The following is a 15,056-nucleotide window of genomic DNA, read 5'->3' on the forward strand; positions in this document are numbered from 1 at the left end:
AATGTGCAGACGAATGTGGGGAGACTGGGTTGCCAGTCTGTAACCCCCACTCACCACTGACCATACCCAGGCGCTCAGAGAGATGGTTTCCCACCTCTGGGTGAAAGCCATAAGCGGTCGCCCACTGGGAGATCCCCTGTGGAAAACCGCTGAGCCCCCAGGAATGCTCTGCCTAGCTTCCCTTGGAAGAGCGCTTGCTCTTCTTCGGGCTTGCCAGCTGATCCTGTGCTACCCTTGCGCCTCCCAGAAATGGGTGCTGCAGAGGTAGTGGGCTCGGGTACTGTTGGTGGTGCACGGCCTGCTGAAGTCGGAGCTCCTACCCATGGTAAGGGCAGTTTCCGACCTCTTCAGAGTGCTCCCGTTGGTAGCTTATTTGCACGGTCCTCCACCGTGGCGCAGAAGCATCCAAAGAGAAAAGGACCCTGCCTTTCCATCGCGTTGAGCGATTGGAGTGGCAGGCCCCTCCCCGGCGCTGAGTGGACACCCTATGGGCTAGGCCCATGGAGCTCTCGTTGAGGCTAGCTGTTAGCACCGCTAATAGGCTCACCTCGCGGAAGAGCTCAGATGTTGTCTGAGCGTGATACGCTTGACGACATCTGGGTCCCTCTCGGATCCCCTCAGGTAGGTCCCGTGGTCCTCCCGCGTTACACGCAGAGGAAGCGTGCAAGCCCGCGGCGTCATAGCTCTACTGAGCTCGACAGCCCTACGATATCTACCCGTGAGGTTTGCCGGGTATGAGAGTGCAGGCGTCCCCAGTGAGGAAGCAGCAGCTGAGCATCCTACTGAAAGGATCCCTGGTCCTCCTCCATGGACTCCCCTTAGGGGTGTCCGGAGGAAGATCAGTGCTGTTGCTCCCCTCGCGGGGCAGCGGGGGAAGGAGACTGTAGTGATGTCACTACCGGACTCAGCTTCCGACTCCTTTCCCTCGCCCACAGTATCCGTATCATGCTCCGATGATGACGGTAACTGAGGACGGGCATCTGAAAGCGGTAAGAAGGCATAACCACTGTGTGGCTCGCCGACTACCTGCCAGCAGAAGAGGGAGTACTCCCGCAAGACCCTGAGGTATCCGCCATGGCACCACTGGGTCCGCGATGCTCTCGCAGCCGTCGTCCCTAGCGCTTAGCAGCACGGGCCTACCCTGATCAAGATCTGGGTTAGCTCCATGCCGGCTGGCCTGGTCAACAGCTGATGTTGGTACTGCGTGGCCATCGCTAGGCGACACTTGCCACGGTGCTAGGCCGTGGAAGAAACACCCTGCGGCGGGTACCACGGGGCATACCCAGCCGGCAGCTGACCCTGAAAGGATCCGCCACCAGGGTAACCCCATGGTACTGCAGTACCAGCTCCGCCTCCCCCCCCCTTGTTGCCACAGAGACTGTGGCGACTAAGGCGGTGCTGCGGTACCGGTGCGGTATCAGCGTGGTACCCGTGAGGGTTCCCAACTGTGGACCGCTGTACCCTCGCCACACTGCGTTCCCTGTTTGGGGATCAAGCTGTGTGCTGGCGTGGTACCGGCGCCGGTACTAGCGTGAGGTGCCCGTGAGGGCTCCGGCTGTGTACCACTGTACCCATGCCTCACTGCGTTCCCCGCAAGGATCAAGCCGTGTATGGGTACCCGCTATACCGGCTGTCCCTTGGCTAGAGGGAGCTTGCCTAGTACCACGGGTAGCTGAGCGCAGCATACCCCGATCAATCACCTCGCCACCTGAATAGGCAGCGTCAATCAATGGAGCTATGCCCTGTTGATTTGACAGTGATCGATCAAGAGAGGGTAATTGACCCATTGACGGTAATGGATCACCCACGCTCCGCTGGCTCTCGAGGACATAAGTGGGTTGTTGATCAGCTAGGCTGTTCAAGCTACTTACTGTACCCTCTAGAGCTTCGCCCAAGGTCGCTGTGTGTGGCGGACCACTCACGGCAGCTATGGGCGGGTGCATAGCGGCTACCACTGAAGTCAAGCCGTAGCTCGCCTTTGTAGCTGCCACCGAATGCACCTGGGTCGCTGTCCCGTGAGAGACTGCGAGCCCAACCCCTGAATAATCGCCAGCCAGTCCCTGTGGACAGCCAGCAGCAATTCTAGGGCCCAGGGTATCACTCGGCGGTCCCGCCATGGAACGCTGCCGTGTGACAACCCCAGTTGGTTCTGCTAAGACTACACCCACAGCGTTAGCCGCGGTATCGCTCTCTGCTGAACCCATGCATGCTATAGGGTTCAACCCAGGCAAGCCCGGGGTACCCTTGCATGCTGCCCGTCGCTGGCTACTACTGTGGCTGTTTGAGCCTGTAGATATGCCTGCAACAGACGGGTGTCCTCCTGCTAAAAACCCGTGAGGATTTTCGCTAGAGGACTGGTATCCTCCTGCTACAAACCCGCTAGGGTTTTCGCTGGTGGTTACCGCTCTGCTGCCTGCTACTTTGCTCCGACGTATAGTCAGTGCTTTCGCTGGCTGCTGAGCCTTTGGACGCCTTAGCAGTCCCGAAGGAACCGCCTGCTTGTCCGGGGACCGGAGCCCCTTAAGCAGACCTGCCATGACCCATAGGGGCTGTCACAGCAGAATCTACCGTGTCGACTGGTATCCTCCTGCTGCAAAACCCGCTAGGGTTTTCGCTGGTGGTTACCGCTCTGCTGCCTGCTACTTTGCTCCGACGTATAGTCAGTGCTTTCGCTGGCTGCTGAGCCTTTGGACGCGCTTAGCAGTCCCGAAGGAACCGCCTGCTTGTCCGGGGACCGGAGCCCCTTAAGCAGACCTGCCATGACCCATAGGGGCTGTCACAGCAGAATCCACCGTGACGACCTTACCAGTGCCCTTGGTAGATTTCTTCTTCGTCTTATGGCGATGACGGAGCCTATCCAAATCGTCAAGCTGGAACTCGGAGAGTCCTAAGCAAAAGAAAGACATCTAGAAGATCGTGAGCACTCCTGTGGGTGAAACAGAGCGGTGTGGGTCCCGCTCCGTCACCAGGGAAGGGCAAGCCCGACAGGGCCGAGGCGAAGCGAGGAGAAAAGGGAGGGGGCACTACCCCCCAACACGCGACTCAAGCCCAGTAAGCAAACCTGAGCACGGAGGCTGGTCGCTAACGTTAGTGGTAAAGTAAGGACTTGCTAACTTTATTACTAAAATGTCAGACGGGTCCCTACCAATCCCCACCGTATGAATATCTGATTAACTCGTCTTTATTGGACGGTAATGAAGACATAACGATAGAGTAATCACCCTAACATAGCAACAATAACCTACCGTACATGAAATACAATGTGTATGTACAAACATCTATTGTAACTTACAGGCTGCAATGGTTGTTTACGTGGGAACAAAATGAATGGCGTCAACGAGCGGCCATTTTGAATTGCTCGTGTGTCCCGTATACAAACGGAGGCACGATATGTAGCTAAGTTTTGGATCGTTTTTTTTTTTTTCACTTTTTTGTCTGAAAATGCCGTCAAAACTATCCTCAGTCGAACAATACCGGTTTGGTTTTACCTAAGGTGTGAAACTACAACCGTACATCGCGCCTTGGTCGAGAAATTGATACACAGTGCTATGAACAATCGATAGGCACGCCTGTGTCAGTCGGAGACCAAGGAGGATAAGGGCGATCATATGGTGTGACGTCACCTTTTGGGTGAGTCCACCGGGGATCGGGGTTTTTGTTATTTATTCATTTATGTGGGACAAAATGACTATTGGTTTTTTCTTCTTTTCGGGATCGATGCAAGAAGTATCTTAATCAACATCGGAAACGGTAAGATCGACCGGTGTACTGAGTCTCCGGAGTCGCCTTAAAAAACTGTATCATGAGCTCCGGAACAGGTGTTATTATAGATTGCTTAAGAGTGTCAGGGAATGTTCCAGAAAACCGTGAACTGTTAACAACCTTGGTTATTATAGGTAGTAAAATAGCCAGATTGTCCTTGACTAGCCAGGTGGGCAGTGTGTCCAAGGAGCAGGTCTTACTGGGGAACTTCATAACAATCTTCTCAACATCACCTGTTTCTAGAGATTCAAAGCCATGCATACTTGTACAAATAACTTGATTAGGATCAGTGATGTTTCCCTGATCAACAAAATCAACATTAGCTCTGATTTTCTCAACCTTAGATATAAAAAATGATAGAAAGTCATCCGCCAGTTCTTTTTCAGATTTGGATTCCAAAGCAGGAAGAGCTTATGTTGATTTATTCAGAAGTCCATTGATTGTTGCATACATATCCTTTGCGTTAGCGTTAGAAAATGTATCCGAAAAGTACTCAGTTTTAGCTGTGACGATTGATTTATTAACAAGTTCTTTCTGGGTCTGAAAAGCTTCATAATCTTCTTCCTTCCGACTTTTCCACCATTTTCGTTCAAGCCTTCTGCGCTCGCGTCTCTGGATATGGACATTCTCATTAATTGTACCAAGGTAAATGCGGCCGAATGGTACAAAAAATGTACGCTCTTTAGTAACGACTGGACACACTTCATCGAGGACAGATGAGGTTATAGTCTCATAAGCCTCAGCCAAGACATTGGGGTCATCAGATTTGTAGGGGAAATCAACCAAGCGATCTATAAGTAGTTGATTGAACAAATCAGGGTCCAGTTTACCATAAGGACGAGAACTTGTAACAATCTTCAACGGAAGTGGTTTGGCACACTTAACAATGCAAGTAATTATGTGGTGATCAGAGTAAAACTCAGGATGGACGTCGTGTACTTGAATAAGATCATCAGTTTCCTTGTAATAAGTAAATCAAGGATATGATTCGACTTGTGGGTGGGTTTGTCAATAAATTGACGAAACCCAGTGGTCAATAAGCTATCATTAAACCTCTTTGTGTCCCACTTGTCAGGCCTATCCATATGTACGTTTAAATCACCGATAAGCACAAGCGATTCTGGGACAACACACAGTTCATCAAGAAACATTTCAATGTCATCCAAAAATTCAGATGTTTTAAGACCGTTAACTTTGGATGGTGGAGGATGATATATAACAATGAACTGGATTGAGTTTTTCAATGTGACAGCGTAATGTTCAAAATTCACAGAGTTGAAACCTGTGTGAGAAATGATCAGATTGAGTGTCTTTTTGTACAAAACGCCAATCCCGCCTCCATCTCGGCCACCCCCTCTTGGGGAATTCAAAAACTCATAACCAGGGGGTTTACACTCGCCAATTACGACCAAGTCATTTTCAGCAAGCCAAGTTTCGGTAATGATCACAAAATGACATTTTTCAGTAAATATCCACTAAAAAAGCTTAATCACAAAATTTCAGTTGATTCCGATTTTGCGTATGCGAGTTATGCATAATTATGTGTATTACACTGCTCCATAGACAATTTTGACAATATTTTTGCTAAACGAATCAATTTGCAAGAAAGTTTTGGTACATAAACATCATGTAGCCAGAGGTTTCCAGTGGTATAAAAATCTCAACTTTTATTGAGAAAAGTGGGGGGGGGGTCGAGGCTGTGGATCATAAAATGCCCTTTTAAGTTAAAGTCGGTTTCAGAGCGGGTGCCTTTATCGTGCATTGTGTGCTCTCATTCAAAATACATGGTACCTCGTGGACAATGAAATTGGGTATCGCAGCAAAAGGACTTAAATGGTAGTTGCGTTTCACTTCATTTTCTCACAGAAGGTGACAATTGAATGTGGCATTTATAGGAACTTTCAATAATGGGAAAGTTCAACTTGGTTCTTACATACATATCGATTCTTTGCTCTATTGGGCTATTCCAGATGTATTCCGACTTCCCTGGAAGACACTTCCGAATTTGGGGCTAAATTGACAGCGAATTCACATGTCAGGAAAAACCCATGGAAGACACTGCCGGAATTGTGGTAATATGTCTAATATGGCCAGCCAGAATTCACGTAAATGTAAATGTCTTCCATAGGGTTCCAGCTGGAATTAGAACATTTTTTGTTTCCAGCCAGAATTCAAGTAAATGTCTTTCATAGGTTTAATCGAGATGGTGATCATAAGTGAAGATTCTGCTGCAATTGGAGCATTTTTGACCATTTTCCAGACGGAATGTTAAAAAATGTGAATGTCTTCCATAGGCACATCATGGCCTTTCACAATCCCCATGCACTCTTCATTTATTTTAGCAGCCGGAATTTCACCTAATCTCAATGTCTTCCATACCCTCCAGCCGGAATCTTTGCTAAAGATGACTGCTGGAATTCTAGACACATCTCAATTCCAGCTGGAATTGTTTTTTTTTTTAATGTCTTCCATGGGGGGGGGTGTGGAATACATCTGGAATAGCCCATTGCACTTTTCTTTATTCACCCTGTAGTTTCTGTCCTTGCAATGTCAACATTGCAAGTCATTTTTTGAATGCCAATCTAAATTGGTCAAAAATAATGGGAAGTTATGAACATGGTGATTAGTTGTAGTCATTTGCTACATACACCTTACTACTTATCCCAATTATCTTTTACAATTTATTAAAAAAATGTTTTTGGTTTTCTATGCATTGCAGACATTTTCAGACATTAAAAAGTGTCATATTAAAAGGTTATGACAAAAAGTTATCATTTCTTCGCTTTTCATTGAAAGAATTCATGTATCTCAACACTTTAAAATAGTTTGCATTGTTCGGGGAACACTCTTTAAAAAAAACCTCTCCCTGGTCCCTTTATTGTATTTTCTGTCTTATACCTTTGATATTCATGAATATTGATTGAGACATTTCCCAATATGTCAGCATTGATGTCAGACAAAATAGATGAATAAACACTGCAGTCTGTTGTGGGTGTTACTTCATGGTTTGAGAATGATAGTACTACAGTAGATTCTAGGTGAACTTAACATAATAGTCAATCTTGGTTGCATGCTAGTTTATGGCATGTTTGTTTTGTTCACATATACATTTATACACTTAGCATCTAAAATCTATCTTTTACTTATGTCTACTTGAGCCAATACTTCTAGACATATACTTTGTACAACCCATTCATTTTGTTACCTTGTTCATTCAAACCTTGTCAATTCCTCCAACTCGTCACTGTTCTATGCCTCTTTCATTATCGATGTGGCCGTCATCTTCGGCACTCTCTATCTCGACTTGATGCTGCTTAACCTGTAGTCCTTTGACAGTACATTTGACAATTGTTGATTGAGGTTGGCCGACACTTGTTTGAGGGTGATTCTTTTTAAACAAGGTTGACCAAAAGGTGGGCAATATCAAGGCCTGTGACACCTGTCCCAACCTACTACAGGAAAAACTGTTTCAATCACTTGTTATGTTAATCTTTGAAAAAGTCATATTGAAATGCTTCAAATTACCACATCGGAAGTATTATTCTATGGGGCATGGTTATATATGCTTTTGCTTCTCATTAGACCATCATCACTAGGAGCTAGGAGACAAATATCTGTGATCGGTTATACAATCTGTGAAATATCCAACATAGATATTTCACAGATTTTCCAACGGTCAGATTTTACAATTAAAAATGCCTCCTAGTGAATGTAAGATATGGCAGAACCTATAATCTGGTAGCTAGCATTGTAGCCAAACTGATGGTGAGGCCAATCAGCTCTTGTCTAATTTACTTTGTCGGAGTCACAGATTTTTCTTCCATTTTTCTTCACATGATTTATTAGGATTGTGGGCTGATCTGGGGTCTGATTAAGGAGTGGTATCAGAGCGGAACTGATGTACCAAGAGTGAGAGATATTGAACAACTTACATAGGCGGATGCATGGTGGGAAGAGCACTGAATGCTGAGAGTACTGCTTAATACATTGGATCAATATCATGACATGGCATCACTGAAGGAAACTCTCACTTTCAAACACATTTCCACCACTCATCCCCTCCCCAAACTTATCCTTCTCAGATCAATACAAAATCGGGCCTGGGCGGGAATGTGCAGTGATCACCTCATGATCATGCATTAATTGTAAACTATGGACATACAGCATCTAATAGGTATGCTTTATTCAACTTTAAATGGATTTATAACATGCATATACCATCAAAACAAGATGTTCAAGGTGCAATACAAAAGCACTTATCCAATTTCTGGAATGTATTTTTCATGATCATCATGCAGTGAATGTGATTAATCATCCGAGACTGGAACATGAACTTTACAAAACCATAAACTCGTGTGCTTGCAAAGTTTGAATGCTGCAAAACATCTCAGATTTAAACTAGAATTTGTCCACATGATGATGTGATTGGTACATAATCCGAGTGATTTAAGATAATCGTCCAGCCGGATGCAATCCAAAAAGCCAGAATTGAACCAGAAATTTCTACCGAATGCTGATTCAACTATTGCATCGGATGCCAAATTACTTGAACATTTTCATATTGATATATGTACATTAATTTTTAACAGTCCACCTTAAACAGACAGTTCCACCACAGCATCCCTGCTTCTTGCTCCACACATCTGCTTCCTCAAGGTGTACACTTCTTGATGAGATGGTTTTATCCATTCAGCTCACTAAATATCAGTCAAGTCCATTGACAGATTTATTTCTGCTATAGTTTTCATGAATATAAATTTATTTTCCAATTGTTCTCAGTCCATGGGGGCCAAAGGCAGCAACTTTGAAATTGAGATAAAGGCATAAATATAGAGAAAAACAAATAAAAGACATAAGAAAACGCATATCACAAAACTTCAGAATGTTAGAACCAATATGCTAGATCTTTGGTGTTTTCAGTATGGTATATGATAAGCAGGCATGAGAATTTTCAGTTTAAAAACTGAATTCAGTTTTTTTATAGTCAAAATTTCCGCAACTTTATTTAATTTCAGCCTGTTTTTAGTACTTTTTGCCAAATTTCACGCGCATTTTCAGTTTTTTCAGTTTTTTTTAGGAAAGTGCAGTCTCATGCCTGGATAAGGTAATGTTTGTATGACATAAAAATTAATAGTAACTCAATTTTCAAAAATGCCTCCTGTAGCTCACATGGAATAGATCGCAGCTTATATGTTAGATTTCATTCCAAGTTTGTTTAATCAATCAATGTTGCGATCGATTCTGTAAATAATATGAATTAAACTATTAAATAAAATTATTTGTAAATATAATCAGGCCAAATAGGTGAATGAACAAGCGGGTCTGCTAAAGTTTGTTCAGCTTATAATGGGCGAAAAAACTAGACTCGTAACATTGTGCACTGATATATAATGGCGTGCATGTTGTTGAGCGCAACCTTCACCTTAGTTAAGTTTCGTCTAATGTGTGACTGGTGCATGATTATGTGAATTTACAGGAGTGCAAGTTATAAGCGGAACAAACTTTAGGTACTGCGGCAAATCGCCATGGCCCAGTTATATTCAGTTTATCAGATACTGTCTTATGAGAGGAGCAAGAGTGATGCTGGTTTCATATTTCATGCCGCTCTGATGACAGGTTGCTTCCCTGTGCAGTCGCACCAGAAACAGTCGCACCAGCAGCAAACCGATATATCGATCACTCCACCGCTTTGCCAAAATAGCATCATCGCTAAGAGTTTAATTCATGTTAACTTGGGCACGGTGCCACTCTGACGTATGAGAACATATACGATTTTTTGGCAATGTTGAGCAGCAACCTTGGCTTTCATAGTCATGCCGCTGCGTCTCAGCTTGAAGAAAATGCAAGCAGCATGATGAAGCATCACGCTGCTCAGCAGCAAGCAGCAGAAAGTATGAAACTAGCGATAAGCTCCTCTACATCTATTCATAAATAGACTATGCCATAGTCAAACTTTGATAAATAAATGAAAATATGTTATTATGATGAACATATTCCATTGGGTTGAACTCAATGATACTGGTGTTTATTACAATTCAAGTGTTCAATAGTAAATGGTCATTATATAATTAGTAACAGTAAAAGTTAAGTATACATAGCCTATGTTAGTGATTGCAACATATCTTGCATAATTATAATGGCTCACTTCAATACTGAATAATTGGAATCTACCAGTTTATTGATAGCGAAGATGTGATAATCTATCAATTGCACACAACTTAATACAAATCAGAGTTTAGTGCTTAAATGTAATAGCCAGAATTATGCAAAATGGGCAAGTGTACTGCGGAGAAGTCTACATGTAATTCTTAAGTTACATTTATAGCTCTTCTTAATGACACACTAACTCAACTATATTTTAATGGCCTTAGTTGCTAATAGTTCTTCTTTAATGGGGTTCTTGAGGAGACCAGAAGAGCATTCTTCTTCATAATTTCAAAATACAGTTCCTGGTTTACACTACATTAAAATGATTAGTACCCATCAGTTTCCAGCACAACAAAATACAACATAGGAGATACCTTATAGATAAAACTATAAATCCTGAGCATTTCAAGAGGATCCAATGTTGCATATTGAAGAACAGGCTTGTCAATAAACACTAAAAACTGATTGGTACTAAACATTTTGATACACCCTGTATTTAGATAATAAATAATATACAAATATTGAATGTTTATGAGTTCAATGGTAAGAATATTTTCATGAGGTGAAATTTTTCATTTTGTATTATATATAACTCATAAATAAGTTCCCTTGCTTCAACTTGATTTTATAAATCAAAAATCGAAGGATATATGCATATTTATTTTAGAAGCAATACCTGCACCTGTAATTGGCGAGTTGAGGTGGAAACATTGCGCTATACGATCTCGCATCTGTCAGCATTGCTATATAGATTCGCGTCCGTGCAATGTAAAATGACAATTGCAGGACGCTTGAAATGCAATCCTTTTGCATTTTATCCTTTTGCAGCTGGCCGCTAAAAATAACAGATATAATCAATAGTAGTTGGCCAATCAAATCTAAACAGTTTGCCTTTCGACCTCGGATTATTTGGGATATTCCTCGGTTCCAAAGGCAAAATATTTAGATTTTTCACAATGCCCTGCAAATAACTTTAACAGTTATTAACCTTTAAAATAGTTAATTGCAGCTACGATTTAATATCTGCATAATAAAGCTAGACCACACCACCTGACAGTAATATTTTTTAATGTTACAAGATGTACGGTCTTTTTAAATTTTTCTTTTTTTCTTCCAAAATGATAATATGCAATTATTGTGAAAGTTCCCAATACATTTGGATGCAAAAAATTTGGATGCAAAGAAACAACATCATATTATAAAACTTCACCTCTATCAATCGAAATATCTCGCAGTTTTTGGATTAGGATGCTGAGTGCGGCCTCATCTCCTACGAAGCCAGTTTGGTTATACTCCCTCCGCATGTAACCAAACTGGCTTTGTAGGAATTTAAGATTTGCGATCGTTCGGACATATTATCATAATCTGAAAAATTATGATAATATGTCGGACCAACAGAAAATCATCCCGTTTTACTACAAAAAGGGCGAATTTGACAGTTTGCTCATAGATGTAAGTTAAATCATCTGTAAGTATTACAAATATGCCAAAAATTGGTTTTGAAGAAAATAAAGGTATATCACTTGTTGAGAGTGGAAAATGTACAAAATATGCTACAACAGGGGGTTTAATCTGACGACATCTGAGTAAATGTTTAGTGTAATGAAGTACCATTTGACTTATGGAGGGGGTGGGGGAGGAATTAATAGTGGGGTATTTTCTTTTTTTTGCTCATATAGAGGGGAATCGTTTTCAAAATCTTCCAGCCACCCCAAGAAGTCCAATGGTGCATCTTTAAATAAACAAAATTAATATGATCGCAAAAGCCTTTGTATTTCTCATTATGAATACTGTAGTTGGGTTTAATTCCACTGTTACTCATAACACTCCAGGTTTTACAGACTTGTTAAATCTTTTGCAGAGTCCTTTCAGCTGACATCAGAAATTCTTTGGTGACTAGTAGACAAAAAACAAGCAAGAGCTACTTGGAATCATGTGGGCGCACTGATATAATAATAGAGGTCAAAGTTCATACTTTGTGCCGAATTGGCATTATATTGCCTATATGTGCAGCACAAAAGGGGAACTTTGACCAGCAATAGAAATGTGCACCAACAAGATCCCATCTTACTTTTTGGATGATTGGTTATAGCTGAGCCTGATAGCAAGTAAAAAAAAGGGGGCAAATCAGCTGTGCACGCTCATATTGTACATTGTTGGTGTTAAAGGAGGATTTCGTGATCCTAGCATCCTCTTTTTATGGCATTTGTCAATAGATAGGCCTATCCCCGAAAAAACCTTATTCCCAAAATTTCAGTTGATTCCGATTTTGCGTTCGCGAGTTATGCATGGTTATGTGTATTACACTGCTCCATAGCTAGGCCACTGTTGTAATTTCGTTCTGGTATACCAGAATTCAAATTCAAATTTGATGATATTTTTGTTCAACATGGGGATGAAAATTATTATACTTAGTTCTCTGGTATTTGTTCAATGCACAACCTTATTGTACACATAATCTAGGACTAACTGTAAGTAACAGGTACTCTTGAAAGTTGTTACTATCAAACTTGTTCTTTTGATGTACATGTATTGATTATATATGTTTGGTGTATACATGCCAATAAATTTGACCTTAATTTAGGTCCAAATAAACTATTTAAAAGTATGATTTGGCAGAGTTTTGTTTTGTTTTTAACACTCATGTTTCATATGTTCAGATTTTATTCAGAAGATATCTGTGCAAAAATTTCCTTAAGGGCTGTGGTATGAACGTTTGGACAGTATTTTGGGACATTAGAGCACATCAGACTTATCGAATTGCATTCTGAATACAAAGAATGTCATTCTGATATCAAATAATTTTGATTTTTTGAAATTCGCAATTTAATACACATTTTATGGCAAATCATTAAAAATTGATATTTTTGATATTTAAGAGTACTTGAAGTAAACTTTATAAATCTGATGATTTATACTTAAAGTGTATGTAGGTGGGATGAAAAGCCGACGATCAATTGAAAATTTTGACCTTTCGTATTGAAGATATGGATTTTTTTTCCCAAAACACCAAAAAAATTTGGTCTTTTGGGAAAAAAATCCATATCTTCAATTTATGAAAGGTCAAAATTTTCAATTGACCGTCGGCTTTTCCTCCCTGCTACATACACTTTAAGAATATATCATTAGATTTATATAATTTACTTCGAGGACTGTTATGTATCAAAAATTTGAAAAATATCAAATTTTTATAATTTGTCATAAAATTTGTATTATATTGTGATTTTCAAAAAATGAAAATTATTTGATATCAGAAAGACATGCTTTGTATTCAGAATGCAATTCGATAGGTCTGAGGTGCTCTCATGTCCCACAAAAAATACTGTCGAAACGCAATAAACACTCATTTTAGATCCCTTAATTATGCCAATATTAAATGCTCTAAATGAGAAAAAAAGGAAGTTTTTAAAAGATAAAGTGAGTTTTTCAGTAAACACTTTTTTACCCAAAACTAGGTCTATTGATTTTGATTTTATCAATTTTGATGAATCTTAATAATTTTGACTCTCACTGCATGGAGGCGGGCGTGAATCGATACTGAATTGGTAGATTTAGGTGCTCTTGTAAGACTCCTCCCTTGCACTCCATCTTAGTGAGAAACATCCCACCGGCCATTCCTTTCATATTGATGCCTATCGCTCAACAGCAACTTCATGGAAAGCATGCCATTGGAAAAGAAGATACAAGTCTGTGCTGACGACACAGGCTGACTATACTTATTAAAGCCATATTATAACATTTGCTGAGGAGAACACCCTCAAAAAAAAAATTAATTCAGGTTTTTACATGATTATAATAAGTAATCAAAGATTCTCTGCAAAAATCAAGACTTTAGGTGCTGTAGTTTTGTCAAAATCCGAGATTTTGAATAAACCGTCAGAACTGTTGTTTTATTAGGCCCTTCGCACTTGATTATTAGTTTCCTGTTTACCGCCCGCGTCCAAAATTGAAAATCTCAAAATAATTAATTATTTAATTTTTATTTCTAATTTTCTCCTTTAAAATAACTTTCAACAACTTCTACTTGCCATTTTCTGACTTTAATAATATCAACAATAATGATGAATGAACAAAGAGTACAACTCCACCTTCATTTATTTATAAAATCAAATATTGTTGTGAAATAATTAAATGCCCGCCCTAGTCAAAACGAGTCAATAGTTGCTTGTAACAGTTCAAACGAAATAAAGAAAATAAAAGATAATTAATAATTAATAATTAAAAGTCACCTCGTCCCTTTTTCAAAATCTTTAACAGGAAACTAATAATCAAGTGCGAAGGGCCTTATTACGATAGAAATATTAGTCGAACGGTGTCAAACGCGTATGCGATGTTCATAACACATACTACGTACATGAAACACACACACACGCCAGAGGATCGTATCAGTATTACATTCGCCAGTAACATACATGGACGCTAGTAGTAAATTCCAATTTTCTTTGGTTTACCTCACTTGTTCGGCTCAAAATTAAAAGGGGATATATCTGACAGTAAAAGCTAACATGGTCACATGGAAAATAAATACAAATCTACTTTTAAAGAAATGTTATAATATGGCTTTAAATTAGATGTGGACAGCTACCCCACTTACATTTATATTACTGTAATACATAAAAAATTCCACACATTTTATTTTTAAGTCGACCCTCTTTAGTTTATTACCCCCCCGAAAAAAAAAAAAAAAAAAAAAAGACAGCTACACATTCATGCATTGTAAATTAAATGATCATAAAATCATAATTAGTTGTTTCATTTTTAAATAATAAATAAATAATAGGCTATGCCTACTGGGGAAAGTTAGATTTTCGCTGTCTCTATTTAAGCTTATTTAATTTGTTTGAACATCGAAATTTGTGTATGAAGTATAAATAGTAAGTGCACCACATATACCGCGCCGTACATTTATTGTCACTCACACTGACCATCGAGATAAACTGTCAGTGTGACAGTCACTGCACTGCAGTATCACCGTATCATCAGCATGATCAGTGACTGGACTAGTCACGATTATCGCACTTTCAGTTTCCCACGCGTTTGGACGGGAATTGGATTGCGTACTTTTTCGATGTCTAGTGAGCAAATTTTTTCAATATTTTGAGAAAATGATGTCAAATTTTCTATTCTGTATTGTTTGGTAATAATGT

At 40.5% G+C, this 15,056-nt stretch overlaps 2 long non-coding RNA genes across 2 annotated transcripts in view; one reads left to right on the plus strand and one right to left on the minus strand.

Moving 5' to 3' along the window:
• The window catches only part of LOC140148801 (uncharacterized), a 34,385-nt gene extending 25,848 nt beyond the window's left edge, over positions 1-8,537 (plus strand). Inside the window, exon 10 of the long non-coding RNA XR_011858523.1 lies at positions 7,609-8,537. This is a non-coding gene — a long non-coding RNA (uncharacterized lncRNA). The remainder of the gene's footprint in view (positions 1-7,608) is intronic.
• LOC140148802 (uncharacterized) overlaps positions 1-15,056 on the minus strand; it is a 32,909-nt gene that overhangs the window by 17,169 nt on the left and 684 nt on the right. The window lies entirely within an intron of this gene.

This window comes from Amphiura filiformis, chromosome 3 (assembly GCF_039555335.1).
Source record: "Amphiura filiformis chromosome 3, Afil_fr2py, whole genome shotgun sequence".
In the NCBI taxonomy this organism is placed as follows: domain Eukaryota; kingdom Metazoa; phylum Echinodermata; class Ophiuroidea; order Amphilepidida; family Amphiuridae; genus Amphiura; species Amphiura filiformis.